Source organism: Pongo abelii, chromosome 5 (assembly GCF_028885655.2).
Source record: "Pongo abelii isolate AG06213 chromosome 5, NHGRI_mPonAbe1-v2.0_pri, whole genome shotgun sequence".
Taxonomy (NCBI): Eukaryota; Metazoa; Chordata; class Mammalia; order Primates; family Hominidae; genus Pongo; species Pongo abelii.
In genome coordinates, this window is record NC_071990.2 from 63,926,749 (window position 1) to 63,942,594 (window position 15,846).

At 40.0% G+C, this 15,846-nt stretch overlaps 1 long non-coding RNA gene and 1 pseudogene across 1 annotated transcript in view; one reads left to right on the forward strand and one right to left on the reverse strand.

The window, feature by feature from the left end:
- The first annotated feature begins 5,070 nt into the window (after positions 1 to 5,070).
- On the forward strand, positions 5,071 to 6,793 carry LOC100441431 (elongation factor 1-beta-like; annotated as a pseudogene).
- A 6,752-nt stretch (positions 6,794 to 13,545) lies between these two features.
- Positions 13,546 to 15,846, reverse strand: part of LOC129059966 (uncharacterized) — a 43,588-nt gene continuing 41,287 nt past the window's right edge. The window contains exons 3-4 of the long non-coding RNA XR_008526230.1: positions 15,563 to 15,616; positions 13,546 to 13,805 (exon numbers count right to left, since the gene is read on the reverse strand). This is a non-coding gene — a long non-coding RNA (uncharacterized LOC129059966). The remainder of the gene's footprint in view (positions 13,806 to 15,562; positions 15,617 to 15,846) is intronic.

Sequence of the window (15,846 nt, forward strand, 5' to 3'; positions counted from 1 at the left end):
AACTAAAAACAGTGTTATAAAACAAACCACTGTAAGAACAATGACCTCTATAAGGACAAAACAAGTGTAAGAACTGAGGTATCAAAAAGGATTTGTTTTAGGATGCAGAAATGCTGCTATAAAATGCGTTTACAAACTTACTGTCTTCATTCATATACCTCATCATATACCTCATAGTCCCCACACCCTAACACCCCATGCCAACCCCATTGGCATGCTGCTGCAGTGACTTTTGAGTTTGCAACTTCTGCTTTAAATGAATAGATCTGCCAAAAAAAAAAAAGACACCCAGTTGCCCTCCATTACCACCCATAGAGACCCAACATACTTGACATACAAAGATATCATACCAACCCAACATGGTATGTTTCTGGTTAATAGTTATTACAAATCATGGGAAAGTGATATGTGTGTACTTTGAGATGATTAATAAAATTCAGTGACCTAATGGTGAAACAAAGAATGAGGCATTTACACAATTGAATATTTCAAACAGGTTGGTATAAATTTTGTCTCTTATCCTAGGCCAGTAAAGAGATATTCGAAATAAGGCCTGAAATATGCTTCAAACTTCATATAGAGTATACCAGATAGTGGGCAGGGACTGACTGATATACCAAAAACACATTTCTAATATTTGGGCTAATAGTGGTTAACAACCACAAACACTAAGTTTAAAAAAGAAGAAGCAGCACATCAACAACAACTGTTGTTGCTAAAGTAAGAAAATGTTTTGGGCAGATCAGAATTTAGTCACACACCAGTTTTGATGCCAGCAGGTCATGCTCAGAACAGTCTGCCCTGGAACCTACTGGGACTGCTGAAATTCTGGCAGGCCTAAGGAGTGCTAAAATCAAAGGCAGCCCTTCAGAGGAAGAGGGAAAAGGCAGGGTGTCTAGTAGCAAAGTTCAAGCAGGCAGAGCACTGACCCCTTCCGTCTAACGTCATTCAGATCAAGAGCCGAGTGGAGATAAAGGACATTATTATGTAGGTTTTTTGTTTTATTTTGGTTTGGTTTGTTTTGTTTTGTTTTGTTTTGTTTTTTGGTTTTTGGTTTTTTTTTACTGATAGATGTAATGAAGCCATAAGAGAGAGGCTTAAGGAGATTCTTCACTAAGCAACAAAATCATTAAAAGTTCACCTTGGTGGGATAGTGCTACCTCATAATTACATGACTTGTTTATTGCAAGTTTTCAGATTGTGTTCTCCTATCTTTGCAAATCTAACAACCTCAGCATACAAAGCTTGATGTGACAGAAGTTGTCAGAGCAGTTGAAAAAACCAGGACTGTTCGATTAACTCTTGTGGCATAACAAATTACCCCAAAATTTAATAGCTTAAAACAACCATTTCATTGTGCTTACAATGTGAGGTGTTAGTAGTTCAGGAAGAGCTCAATTGAGCAATTCTCCTTAGAGATCCCCCTACAGTTGCAGTCAGATGTTAGCTGGAACTGCGATCATTTGAAAGCTCAGCTGGACTGGATGTCAAAGATACATGGCAGTTGGTGCTGGCTTTCAGCTGGGAGCTCAACTGGAGCTATTAACTCAAGCACCTACATGCTGTTTCTCCATGTGGCTGGGTCTTCTCACTGAGTAGCTGCTAGACTCCAAAACATAGTATCTCAAGAGGGGAGAGTCTAAAGAGCACAGGAAGCAAACATTCTAAGAGACCAAGAATAAGCTGCAAGGAGACCCAGCCTTGGAAGTCACTCAGTGATATTGGCACTGAACTTTATTCATCAAGGAAATCGCTATGACTAGCCTAGATTCAATGAAGAGAAATTAGATTCTATCGTCTAGGAAAGAAGTCTTATAAAATTTGCCATTGTTTTTAGTTCATCATAAACACTTTTTCATCATTCTGCTGCTTCTACCTTTCTTACGTTATTCTTCCCATCTAAATTTGGAAATAAGCATCCTTTACTCTGAAGCTATGGCTTTTAATTGAAACCCTTCCTAATAGTCAAGCCTAGACAGATGGAAAATAAGTTCTCTTTTTAAATTTGTTTCTAACATTTGCCCTACTGTTTTTCTGATACCAAAACTGTTGGAAGCAGCATTTCTCATCTACAGTTTGTGATAGGAATGCTATTTTAGAGTTAAAATTTAATATACAGAATTTCAGTTAATCTTCCTTGAAGAAATAATACAAAACAAAGTTTCATAAGCTTAAAAGTCAGAAAAGACAGACAATAGACTTTGCTTTGTTATATGATGTTCTAGAACAGTTAGTTTTATGTCATCCATTCTTAGTTAATTATAAATTACCTTTATAAAATAAAACTCATAATATCACATTTAATCATTCTTCTTTTGTTCTATGTAAAAACATGTATCTGATCTCTCAAACTTTACAAAGTAAAAGGATGTTCTTATATTTCCCAAAATGATGAAATTGCTGTATCTTCTTTTCTCGTGGCTAATAAAGCATTTAAAGTTCACATATCCAAATCAGATCGTTTATTGAAAGGAAATAGGGTTTAACATAGAAATGGAGAGTTTCTTTGAAATATGCCATGGGGGCCTTGTCCTAGTCTATGAAGCTTCAAAAATGTTTTTCATCACATAAATCATGTAAGATCCAGTTTTGGTTTCATCCTTTTTTTTTTTTCTTTTTCTTTTTCTTCTTCTTCGTCTTTTTTTTTTTTTTTTTTTTTTGTAGAGATGGAGTCTCACTCTGTTGGCCAGACTAGTCTCAAACTCCTGGCCTCAAGAAATCCTCCTTCTCTGGCCTTTCAAAGTGCTGGGATTACAGATTACAGGTATGAGTCATCACACCCAGCCTTCATCCCTTTTTGTTTGCAGAGGAGGAGGGTAATGTTTTCTAGAATCCAACAGTGGCTGTTTCTTTGGTTTCATCAATAGAATTTTCCTTTCTCTGTGATACTGTCATATTCCTCCTCCTCTCCCTACTCATCTTCTTCTTTTTTCTCCTCATCCTCCTCCTAGTTCTCGTATTCTTTTTCCTTCTTTAGTATTCTGTATTCTTGAACTGAACTTATATCAAAGGAAAAAACAAAATAAAAGAGGAATAACTGAACATAAAGTTTTATATATCTTATACTGTAAAGATTTATGGAATCAAATATATAGCTATTCACTGAACCTACCTAAATTTGAAGAGTTCCAGTTTAGTTGACAGTCTAATTTAAGTTAAACCAAAAAGGCTATTAGAGCAAAGAGGGAGGATTTTAAGAGGTTAGTAAATTATTAAGCCAAAAAATGTTTAAAATATATATATGGGTAATAGACAAATCCACCGTGACAGAAAGTACCTTAGTGGTTGCCAAGGACTGGGGGAAGCACAGTGGGGAGTGACTGCTAATGGATACATGGTTTCTTTTTGGGGGTGATGAAAATGTTCTGGTAACTAAGTACAACTCTTCATGTATTGCTTTCCCTAATACTCCTGTGGGCCCTAGGACGTTCTGAAAAAAAATCTAAATTTCCATCATCCACCCTAAATAAGTTGAGTTACATCACCCAGGTGGGGTTGTGAGAGGTAAGCTGGAAAGAAGTATTCTGAGGAACAAAGAGCCAAAAATAATCCCGAGCTGAAAATGCTGCCTCACCACCCCCATGTACGGCTCATTCGAATCATATAGACGATCATCAGTTCATCCTACTCTAAAGATTCAAGAATTTAAACTTATTTCCTCAAAGAAAACTGCAAAAATCAAAGACAAGCTTGAGTAAACAATTAAGGTGTTTATTGGTTTATGAACTAGAAATCCAAAAGGTAGGGTGTGCTTTAAGGTTGGTTTGATGCAAGAGTTCAGTGATTTTATCAAAGACTTAATTTTTCCTCTCTCAGCTTTTCCTTCTACAGTGTCAGCTTATTCCAAGGTTTACAACCTTCATGATACCACAGTGGTTACAATGGTTCCAAGCTTACAGAGACGTATAAAAGTATACAGACAAGAGAGAACATGTCTTTCAGTTGTACTCTCAGAAAAGCCAAGAAACACTTTTCCCAAAAATCCCTTTATCCATAACTCACTGGCCTGTCTGGAGACAGGAGTCCATTTCTGACAGAGAAATGCTAACTTAACTGGTTAGATTAGGCAACCCAGGCCTCAACCAATCACTGCATCAAGGGAGATGGGCTTACTGAGATTGGCTTTGGTCAATCACAGTCCATTTCTGGTGATCAACTGCTTTCAAAGCGTATCAGCAAGGGAGACCCAGATGAAAATTTAAGTACTCTTAGGCAGGGGAAAGGAAGTAATAGATGCTGGAAAGACAAACAACATTCACTATAATTTTTCTGGCCTATAAATGAAAATATATCTAGTAAAGTAGATAAAGTGAAGTAGGAGGTACAGTAACAACTTCTTTTTTTTTTTTTTCTTTTCAGCAATGGAATGTTAGAGCTAAATGAAATCCTAAAATGTACCCAGTGGCTCAGTGGCTCACGCCTATAATTCCAGCATTTTCAGAGGCCGAGGCTGGCGGATCACGAGGTCAGGAGATCGAGACCATCTTGGCCAATATGGTGAAACCCCATCTCTACTAAAAATACAAAAAATTAGCTAAGCATGGTGGCAGGCGCTTGTAGTCCCAGCTACTCAGGAGGCTGAGGCAGGAGAATGGCGTGAACCCGGGAGATGGAGATTGCAGTGAGTCAAGATCATGCCACTGCACTCCAGCTTGGGCGACAGAGTGAGACTCTGTCTCAAACAAACAAACAAACAAAAAAAAGTGCCCAATTTGAACTCCTCATTTTATAGATGAAGAATCCGAGACTGTTTAATTGATTTGGCCATATTTACAAAGTCTAAATCACCTATTTCCTAATCATTCAGTCATTTATCAGCAATTGTTTATCAAGCACTTACTATTTGCCAAGTACCTCTCTAGTCACTGGAGATACAGGAGGGAATAAAACAAAGCAAAACTGTGCCTTCATGAAGTTCACATTTTAGTGGGGGCCTTTTCTCTAAGGTCGTTACTCCCACTCACTCCTTACAACAACCCCAGGCACCCTGTTTCCTCTCTTAGTGCTAGGCATCCACAACCTGTGCTCCTTCCTTTTGCTGCTACCCAGCTCTCAGATGCAGCTGATGCCATGGGTTTCAGAGACCTGAAAAGCCCCACTGGCCTCCAGGTGCACAATGGTTACCTGGCTGACCAGAGCTGCAACAAGGGGTACGTGCCATCACAAGCAGATGTGGCAGTAATTGAAGCAGTCTCCAGTCCATTGTCTGGTAATTTGTGTCATGCTCTACATCGGTATAATTACATCAAGTCTTACGAAAAGGAAAAAGCCAGCCTAGCAGGAGTGAAGAAAGCTTTGGGCAAGTATGGTCCTGCTAATGTGGAAGATAGTAGAGGAAGTGGAGCTACAGATAGTGAAGATGACAATGACATTTGTCTATTTGGATTTGATAAGGGGGAGGAAAGTAAAGAATCGAAGAGGCAAAGGGAAGAATACCCTGCATAGTATGAATCAAAGAAAGCCAAAAAAAAACCTGCCCCTGTTGCCATCTTTCATCTCACTAGATGTGAAACCTTGTGATAATGAGACAGATATGGCAAAATTAGAAGAGTGTCATTAAAAAGTCAAAAAGCAATAGATTTTGGCATGGATGTGGTGAAAAGGAAACACACATTGCTGGTGGGAATGCAAATAAGTACAACCTCTATGGAAAACAGTACAGAGATTCTTTAAAGAACTGAAAGTAAATTTACCATTTGGTCCAGTGATTCTACCTCTTGGTATCTACCCAAAGGAAAAGAAGTCATTATATGAAAAAAAAAAAAAAACTTGCACACATATTTTTATAGTAACACAATTACAATTCACAACTGCAAAGATGTGGAACCAACCTAAGTGCCCACTGACTAATGAGTGGATAAAGAAAATGTGATATATGTATATATATATATACACACACCATGGAATACTACTCAACCATCAAAAGGAATGAATGTCTTTTGCAGCAGCTTAGATGAAGCTGGTGGCCATTATTCTAAGTAAAGTAACTCAGGAGTGAAAAACCGAAAAACCATATGTTCTCACTTATAAGTGGAAGCTAAGCTATGAGTATGCAAAGGCATACAAAGTGATATAATGTACTTTGAGACTCAGAAGGGGCAGCGCTAGGAATAAAACTACATATTAAGTACAATATATGCTACTTGAGTGATGGGTACACTAAAATCTCAAAATTCACAACTATATAATTCATGCATGCAACAAAAACCACTTGTACCCCAAAAGCTATTTTTTTTTTTTTTTGAGACGGGGTCTCACTCTGTCGCCCAGGCTGGAGTGCAGTGGTGCAATCTCGGCTCACTGCAACCTCCACCTCCCAGGTTCAAGTGATTCTCCCACCTCAGCCTACCGAGTAGCTGGGGCTACAGGCTCATGCCACCACGCCCGGCTAATTTTTTGTATTTTTTTTAGTAGAGACGGGGTTTCACTGTGTTAGCCAGGATGGTCTCGATCTCCTGACCTCATGATCAGCCCACCTCAGCCTCCCAAAGTGCTGGGATCACAGACGTGAGCCACCGCCCCCAGCCCCAAAAGCTATTAAAATAAAAATTTTTTTAAAAAATTAGAGAAATGAGTCAGAAGAATTCAAGCAGACCGCTTAGTCTGGGGCTCCTCTCAACTAGTTACAGTGGGATATGGAATTTTAAAACTTCAAAGATCATGTTGAAGATGATAAAGTTGGAACAGATATGTGAGAGGAGCAGATCACTGCTTTGAGAACTATATGCAATCCATGGATGTGGCTGAGTTCAACAAGATCTCAAATCCATCCTGGATCATTGCACTTAAATAAAAGCTTGAAAGATTAATTAGTTAATTTAGTAAAAAAACAACCTCAGGCAAAGGAAGTGAAAGTTTTCATTATCTTCTATTTCTGATTGTCTACGAAATCTTTGTCTTCTGGCATGTTTATTCTGAATAATGGTCATTTAGTTCCTATAAGATATAGTAATTCAACAGAACTCCATCCTTTAAATTCTCAGCCTTCTTTTTCTCTCATTTTGCCTATTTACACTTGACATATTATTTCTTTTTTTTTATTTAAGTGTACATTTTCTCTCCCTGTCCCACACATACATATACACATGTTGGATGTAAGCTTCATGAGAACCTGAACTTTTAGTTCAAATTTCTATCTTCCCAACAGATCATAGAACAATTCCTGGCACATGGTAGGCAGCCAAAAAATATTTATTGAATAAGCAAATCAAGTCTTCCTTCCACCTGGATCCCTTCATTAGAGTAAAATACCCACTGAGTTTAATCTAATAATCTTGTTGCCTAAGGTTGAGGAACTGTAAGTACTATCCAAAAAGGTTTATGGGCCAGGCACAGTAGCTCACGCCTATAATCCCAACACTTTGGGAGGCCAAGGCGGGTGGATTGCTTCAGGCCAGGATTTTGAGATCAGCCTGGGCAGCATAGCAAGACTCCATCTCTACTAAAAATACAAAAATTAGCCAGGCATGGTGGTGCACGCCTGTGGTCCCAGCTTCTCAGGAGAAGGCACAAGAATTGCTTCAACCCAGGAGGCAGAGGTTGCAGTGAGCCGAAATCACACCACTGCACTCTAGCCTGGGTGACAGAGAAAGACCCTGTCTCAAAAAATAATAATAATAACTAATAAATATTTTTGAAGAGCAAAACAAAAAGATTAATGGACTAGAGTAAAACAAGAATGATAAGTTGTTATTACCTAAGGTATGACCCCTAAAGAGGTCTTACAACACTGGCAGAAGGAACATAAGCAAAGTTATTCTAATCTATGGGGAACCTGCCCTGAGAGCCCCCCAAAGAAAACAAAACATGTCAGTTTTCCAGGGCTGTTGCAACCAGGTACCATAGAGTAGGTGGCTTAAACAACAAATTGATTTTCTCACAGTTCTGAAGGTATGATCCTTAGGGTCTCATCTAAAATCCATTTACTCTATTCTTTCTTTTTTTGGACACAGGATCTCACTCTGTCACCCAGGCTGCAGCGCAGTGGCATGATCTTGGCTCACTGCAACCTCCACCTTCCAGGTTCAAGCGACTCTCCTGCCTCAGCCTTCCGAGTAGCTGGGACTATAGGCGTGCGCCACCATGCGCTGCTAACTTTTGTGTTTTTAGTAGAGACAGGGTTTCGCCATGTTGGCCAGGCTGGTCTCGAACTCCTGGCCTCAAGTGATCTGCCCACGTTGGCCTCCCAAAGTGCCGGGATTACAGGCGTGAGCCACCATGCCCGACCTATTCTTTCAACAAATAATCTTTGACCACTTACTGCATGTCAGGCACTGTTCTCGGTACTAAGACTAGAGAATTAAACAAGCCAGATATGTATCTGTATTGGGAATGCTTTCAGCAGCCACTAACAGAATAGGCAATTAAAAGTAGCTAAACCATAGGGACATTCAGTGTTTACCTAGCAGAAATTTAGAGAGAGGCAACCCCTAGTTCAGCTCCTCTAAAATGTAACCAAAGGTCCAGATTCTGTCTTCTCTGTGTCTTTAACATGCTGGCTTGTGTCTTATTCTTTTCATCTCATTGTTCCATGGCTGTCATAGCTCTAAATACCTCATGGATTTCAAACTAGGGAGAAGTGGAAAAGGAAGCTCTATTTTTTTTTTTTGAGACAGAGTCTCACTTTGTCACCCAGGCTGGAGTGCAGTGGCCTGATCTGGGCTCACTGCAACCTCTGCTGCCCAGGTTCAAGCAATTCTCCTGCCTCAGCCTCCCAAGTAGCTGGGATTACAGGCATGCACCACCACACCCGGCTAATTTTTTTGTGTGTTTTTAGTACAGATGGGATTTCACCATGTGCTGGGATTACAGGCATGAGCCACTGTGCCTGGCCAGAAGCTCTTCTCTTATTGTTTTCTGCATTAATCTTCTAGAGCTGCCATGACAAAATGCCACAGACTGGGTGGCATGTCAGCAGGGTTGGTTGATTCTAATGGCTTTCCCGTGGCTTATAGATGGCCATCTTCTCCCTATGTCTTTACATGGTCTTCCTTCTGTATCTCCGTCCAAATTTTCTCTTCTTTTTTTCCTTTTTTTCTTTTCTTTTTCTTTTTTTTTTTTTTTTTTTTTTAAGACAGGGTCTCACTCTGTCATCTACTCTGAGAATCTTTAAAGAAGTATCTCCAGTAGTCACATTCTGAGGTACTAGGGGTTAGCACTAATGAATTTGAGGGAGTACAGTTCAGCCCATAACATACAATCAACTAGGTTTCTGAGTTAAAAAATAAAACATAAAAAATTAGCCAGGCGTGTGGGCAAGCACCTGTAGTCCTAGCTACTCAGGAGGCTGAGGTGGGAGGATTGCTTGAGCCCAGGAGTTCGAGGTTACAGTGAGCTATGATGGCACCACTGCACTGCAGCCTAGGCAACAGAGCAAGACTTTGTCTCAAAACAAAACAGAAAACTAATTCATGCACCACCAACCCATCCTAAAATAAATAGGCATCAGAAATCTGGGCAAGCACTATGGCTCACGCCTGTAATCCCAGCACTTTAGGAGGCCAAGAAGGGCAGATCACCTGAGGTCAGGAGTTCAAGACCAGCCTGACCAACATGGCAAAACCTGTCAAAACCTCATTTCTACTAAAAATAAAAAATAATTTAAAAATAGCCGAGTGTGGTGCCACACACATCTATAGTCCCAGCTACTCAGGAGACTGAGGCAGGAGAATCACTTGAACCCGGGAGGTGGAGGTTGCAGTGAGCCAAGATAGTGCCACTACACTCCAGCCTAAGCAACAGAGCCAGACTCCGTCTCAAAAAAAAAAGAAAGAAAAAAATCCCAGAAGACTACCCAGATGTAAAGACCAATTGACAGCATTTAAGTAAAGATGTAGCAGACAAAAACACTAGAGAGCTTTACAAGAGTGCTTTGTCTTTTGCCAGTGGACAGGTTCAATCTAGTTTCAGATTGGCACTGCAGTTCTGCATTCTAGACCAAGGTACATATTAAAAGATGATTTACCACTCAAGAGAACATACCCAAAGCATTATACTGGCTCTGAGGTAAATAACTTCTGGACCAGTTGTGTCAGTAATACCTACTGTTATTGTGAGGAATCGTAGCAAGGTCCTTAGTAAGGAAGCCCTAAATTTGTTTCAGTATGTTAGAACCGAAGAGCTAAGTTAATGTGTCAGAATGTGGACACCCTGTATCTCCCCATTTTTCTCCCCAGTGAAACCTGCAAGTTTTGAAAGAAAGATTTAGATTTATTCTATGCATTTTATCCACTTTGTCTTGTTACTTAAAGACACTATTTGTTTTTTGTAATTGTGTTTCTTTTTTTTAACTTTTAAGTTCAGGGGTACATGCAGGTTTGTTACACAGGTAAACTTGTGTCATGGGGGGTTGTACAGATTATTTCATCACCCAGGTATTAAGCCTAGTACCCATTAGTTATTGTTCCTGATCCTCTCCCTCCTCCCACCCTCTACCCTCCAATAGGCCCCAGTGTGTGTTGTTCCCCTCCATGTGTTCATGTCTTCCCATCATTTAGCTCCCCCTTACAGGTGAGAACATGAGGCATTTGGTTTTCTGTTCCTGCATTAGTTTGCTAAGGATAATGGCCTTTAGCTCCATCCATGTCCCTGCAAAGGACATGATTGCATTCTTTTATATGGCTGCATAGTGTTCCATGGTAATATGTACCACATTCTCTTTATCCAGTCTATCTTCGATGGGCATTTAGATTGATTTCATGTCTTTGCTATTGTGAATAGTGTTGCAATGAATATATGCGTACAAGTGTCTTTATAATACAGCGATTTATATTCCTTTGAGCATATAGTCAGTAATGGTATTGCTGGACCAAATGGTATTTCTGGTTCTAGATTCTTGATGAATAGCCTCACTGTCTTCCACAATAGTTGAACTAATTTACACTCCCACCAACAGTATATAAGAATTCATTTTGCTCCATGACCTCTCCAGCATCTGTTATTTTCAGAATGTGGACAGATTAAAATTGTGTTTCTTTTTCTTTTTTTGAGATGGAGTCTCACTCTGTTGCCTAGGCTGGAGTGCAGTGGCATGATCTCGGCTCACTGCAACCTCTGCCTCCCGGGTTCAAGTGATTCTCCTGCCTCAGCCTCTCGAGTAGCTGGGACTGTGGGCATGCACCACCATGCCCAGCTAATTTTTTGTATTTTTAGTAGAGATGGGGTTTCACCATGTTGGCCCAGCTGCTCTCAAACTCCTGACCTCAGGTAATCCACCTGTTTCAGCCTCCCAAATTGCTGGGATTCTAGGTGTGAGCCACCACACCGGGCTGAACATTGTTTGTAGAAGTTAATCAGGATCTCCTAATCAAAATAGTAACTTTGGTGATGGATGGGTGAGAGGGAAATGCTCCTTAAGATAGCAGGAAGGTAATTATTGACAAAACTAATAAATTTGTACCTAAGACATTTATGAGTTTTAAAGTACTCATACACACATTAACCTAAATATCATTAATACTTTTACTAATATCTCTCACATGACTATGGACTCTCCTACAAAGTTGAAAGCATAGATAAGAATGGGAATTTGCCTTTCAGGTAAGGAACTCGTGATCAACATTTTTTTGGAGGTGAACATCCTACCTGTCAAGCAGCCAAACAGATCCTGAACAACAGTCACATGACAGCTGCTAGGTCAGTTTGCCAAACTTCCACAGATTCAGTCAGTAGGGAGACAATGAGCCCAAATGGATTTGTTCAGTTTATTACACATATTACACATGGCACAGCCAACAGCATGAGCTTCATGTGCACATTGATTCCCTCTTGCCCCCAGGTCCCAGGGCAAAGATGCAGAGGTAGGCCCAGGCAGATGCTGCACACACAGTGGGTTTGTGTAACAGCTAACCCGATCTTTCAAAGGAGCTGCAGTAATATCCACTCATCCACCTCTATAGCTAGAGACATTGCCTTTATTTTCTTCTTATTTTTTTTTCTGAGAGGGAGTCTCACTCCATTGCCGCAGCTGCAGTGCAGTGGTGTGATTATGGCTCACTGCAGCCTCAACCTCCCCAGGCTCTGGTGATCCTCCCACCTCAGTTTTTGTATGTTTATTTTATTAGTATTATTATTATTTGAGAAACAATCTTGCTGTGTTACCCAGGCTGGAGTGCAGTGGTGCAATCTTAGCTCACTGTAACCTCCACCTCCCGGGTTCCAGTGATTCTCCTACCTCAGCTTCCTGAGTAGCTGGGACTACAGGCATGAGCCACCACACCTGGCTAATTTTTATGTTTTTAGTAGAGATGGGGTTTCACCATGTCGGCCAGCTGGTCTCAAACTCCTGACTTCAAGTGATCCACCTGTCTCGGCCTCCCCAAGTGCTGGGATTACAGGTGTGAGCCACCATACCTGGCCTGTTTTTGTATTTTTAATAGAGATGGGGTTTCACCATATTGCCCAGATTGGTCTCGAACTCCTGGGCTCAAGCAACCCATTCGCCTTGGCCTCCCAAAGTGCTGGGATTACAGGCGTGAGCTACCACACCCGGCCTGTCTTTATTATCTTGATCAGGAAACAAATCTGCCTTCTGACACAGAAAGAGATATTATCTTTATCACCTGGACTATCTCTAAGGAGGGAAGGAAACTAGATTTATTAACCTGGAGTGTAAGTCAATTGGCTCCCTGCCCTACAGCAAACTTTGCAAATATTCTCTAACAAAGTTGTCAACGCTTTTTGCTTGGAAGACATCCGAAAATGCCAAAATTATCTTTCAACACTACTCTTTAATATTTTTTGCTTTGATAACTCAAAAGCTAACCTGAATGTTAAGAGAACTCAAACTTGTCTTCTTGCATTGGCTTCAGGAGACAGATCCTTCTATCCAATCCTATATGTAATAATGAACACAGACGTCAGAGTTTTTCCGTGGTGTAAATCCTCAAAATCCTGCATGGAGTCTCACAATAAATAAAACAGGGCTGAGCATGGTTGCTCACGCCTGTAATCCCAACACTTTGGGAGGCCAAGGTGGGTGGATCACCTGAGGCCAGGAGTTTGAGACCAGCCTGTCCAACATGGTGAAACCTCATCTCTACTAAAAATGCAAATATTAGCCCAGCGTGGTAGTGGGCACCTGTAATTCCAGCTACTCGGGAGGCTGAGGCAGGAGAATTGCTTGAACCAAAGAGGTGGAGGTTGCAGTGAGCCGAGATCACGCCACTGCACTCCAGCCTGGGCAACAGTGCAAGACTCCATCTCAAAAAAAAAAAAAAAAAATCTACTAGCTTTGAAGGCATTTAATTTTATAAACTCTAAACACTTTCATAATCCTAAAATTGTGTGATCAGCTAACCAATACTGCACATAAGGGAAGCTTTTCCATATTAATAATATCCAGCTGCTTTTCTGACAAGATAAACTCACAATCACAAATATCCCAAGCAGAAACTAATTTCTCCTTAGGGAAGGGTCTGGGAGCTTGATATTGAGAATATACACCTTTTATCACAAATGATAATACCTACTACTGTGTTAAGTGCTCTAGATATATTATGTCATTTAGCTTAATTTTCATAACTGCTTTATTAGTTAAGTACTATTCTCCCTTTGCAAGTGAGAAAAGAGAAGGTCAGGCTGCTAAGTAATTTGCCCAGCATCCCACAGGTAGTAAGAAGCAGAGCTCAGGTTGATCGATCCCCTTTCCTGGACTCCTCAAAACTCTGCTCCATACCTTGATGAGCAGGAAGCCATTGTCATCACCTTTTCCTGCCTTCCTTTCAGCCTTTTTCATGAAGGGAAATTCATCTCTTCATTTTCTTTGACCAATAAGCCCCCTACAGCTTTCTTTTCCCAATAATTGTCTGGAAGAATATGAGAATATATGGAATTAGAGGTGTGAATTTTCATTGTTATTACTCAAAAACAGTGTCTTCTGCAATTAAAAAAGGCAACTGATAGCTGGGCATGGTGGCAGGTGCCTGTAATTCCAGCTACTTGGGAGGCTGAGGCACAAGAATCACTTAAACTGAGGAGGTAGAGGTTGCAGTGAGCCGAGATCACGCCACTGCACTCCAGCCTGGGCAACAAAGCAAGACTCCATCTCAGAGAAAAATAAAATAAAGTTTACCAAAAAAATAGCAAGTGAATTGGTAGAAGAAATTCCAAGAGTATTAAATCTTAACAAAATTTTGAACATACCAAATAATGTTTATCTTAAATTGATCACAGAATCTTTTCGGAAAGTCACTTGAAAATCAATTCTGTCCTCCAATTTTAAACTGGCAATCCATAACAAATAAATATAGCAGATACCAAAGCAGGTAAAATAATATTGAATTTTTGCTAAGGATCATGAAAACAATTGATATACTACTGAGCAAAAATGCTTAATTTGTATTTTTTAAAAATATAACCATTTTAGATATGGGAAATGGGTCGTAAAAATCATAGAACACTTTAACTAAGCTAAATGAGTATTTTTGCTGTACAAAATTAGCTTTTCATGTAATTTATCCAATAAATACACAATGCTAAAGAGATAAGAGTAGCATTTATTATACAATTTAAATTTCTGCTGGAAGTATATCTAAATAGCCTGGAATAAGATTTCCTTTTAATTCAAAAGCTACTTAAGTCTGTATTTTATTTTATTTATTTATTTATTCTTTGGAGACAGGATCTCACTCTGTTACGCAGGCTGGAGTGCAGTGGCGCGATCTCAGCTCACCACAACCTTCACCTCCCAGGCTCAAGCAATTCTCATGCCTCAGCCTCCCAAGTAGCTGAGATTGCAGGTGTGCACCACCACTACCTGGCTAATTTTTGTATTTTTAGAAGAGATGGGTTTTTCCCTTGTTGGTCAGTCTGGTCTCAAACTCCTGACCTCAAATGATCCACACACCTTGGCCTCCCAAAGTGCTGGGATGGCAGGCGTAAGCCGCCACACCCGGCTTGGATTTTATTTGTTCATTTATTTATTTACTTATTTATTTATTTCTTTATTATTTTGAGATGGAGTCTCACTCTGTCACCCAGGCTGTAGTGCAATGGCACAATCTTGGCTCACTGCAACCTCCGTCTCCTGGGTTCAAGTGATTCTCCTGGCTCTGCCTCCTGAGGAGTAACTGAGATTACAGATGCATGCCACCATGACCAGCTAATTTATGTATTTTTAGTAGACACAGGGTTTTACCATGTTGGCCAGGCTGGTCTCGAATTCCTGACCTCAGGTGATTTACCTGCCTCAGCCTCCCAAAGTGCTGATTACAGATGTGAGCTACTGCACCTGGGGCCTGTGTTTTATTTTAGAAATATAGAAATAATTGAGAAAATGCTATCTATTTTAAATAAAATAACATTTCATTGAATTTACTCTATTACATAGGAAAAGAAAATACTCAAACACATGTGCAAAAGATTCAGTTAAAAGTAGACTATTTGGTTTGAAGTCTTTACACTGCTGCCAGAAGGGTACACTGCCTCTGTCCTTCTTCCAGTTAGATGACAATTGTATCTCTTCCTGCCTGTTTTCAGGTCATCTGTGTAAGGTTGAGAATAGATGGGTAACAGCAGAAACATTAAGAGGATTAGTTTCTAAATAAGAATGTATGATACCTACCTCCATAAGTGAGCGGATCCTCTCTTGGAGAGACTGCCAACAGATGATGCCAACCTTATGATGACCAATCAAGCAAAAAACACAAGGAAATAAATTTCTTCCCTCCAGTCATTGAGCCTAAACTTAACCTTACCCTAACCAGAATTAGGAATTTTGCCACATGACGTGGAGTGCATTAGCCAGAGTTCTCCAAAGAAACAGATCCAAAAGGTATCTATTTTATTTTATTTTTATTTATTATTTATTATTATTATTATTTTTGAGACAGAGTCTCATTCTGTTTC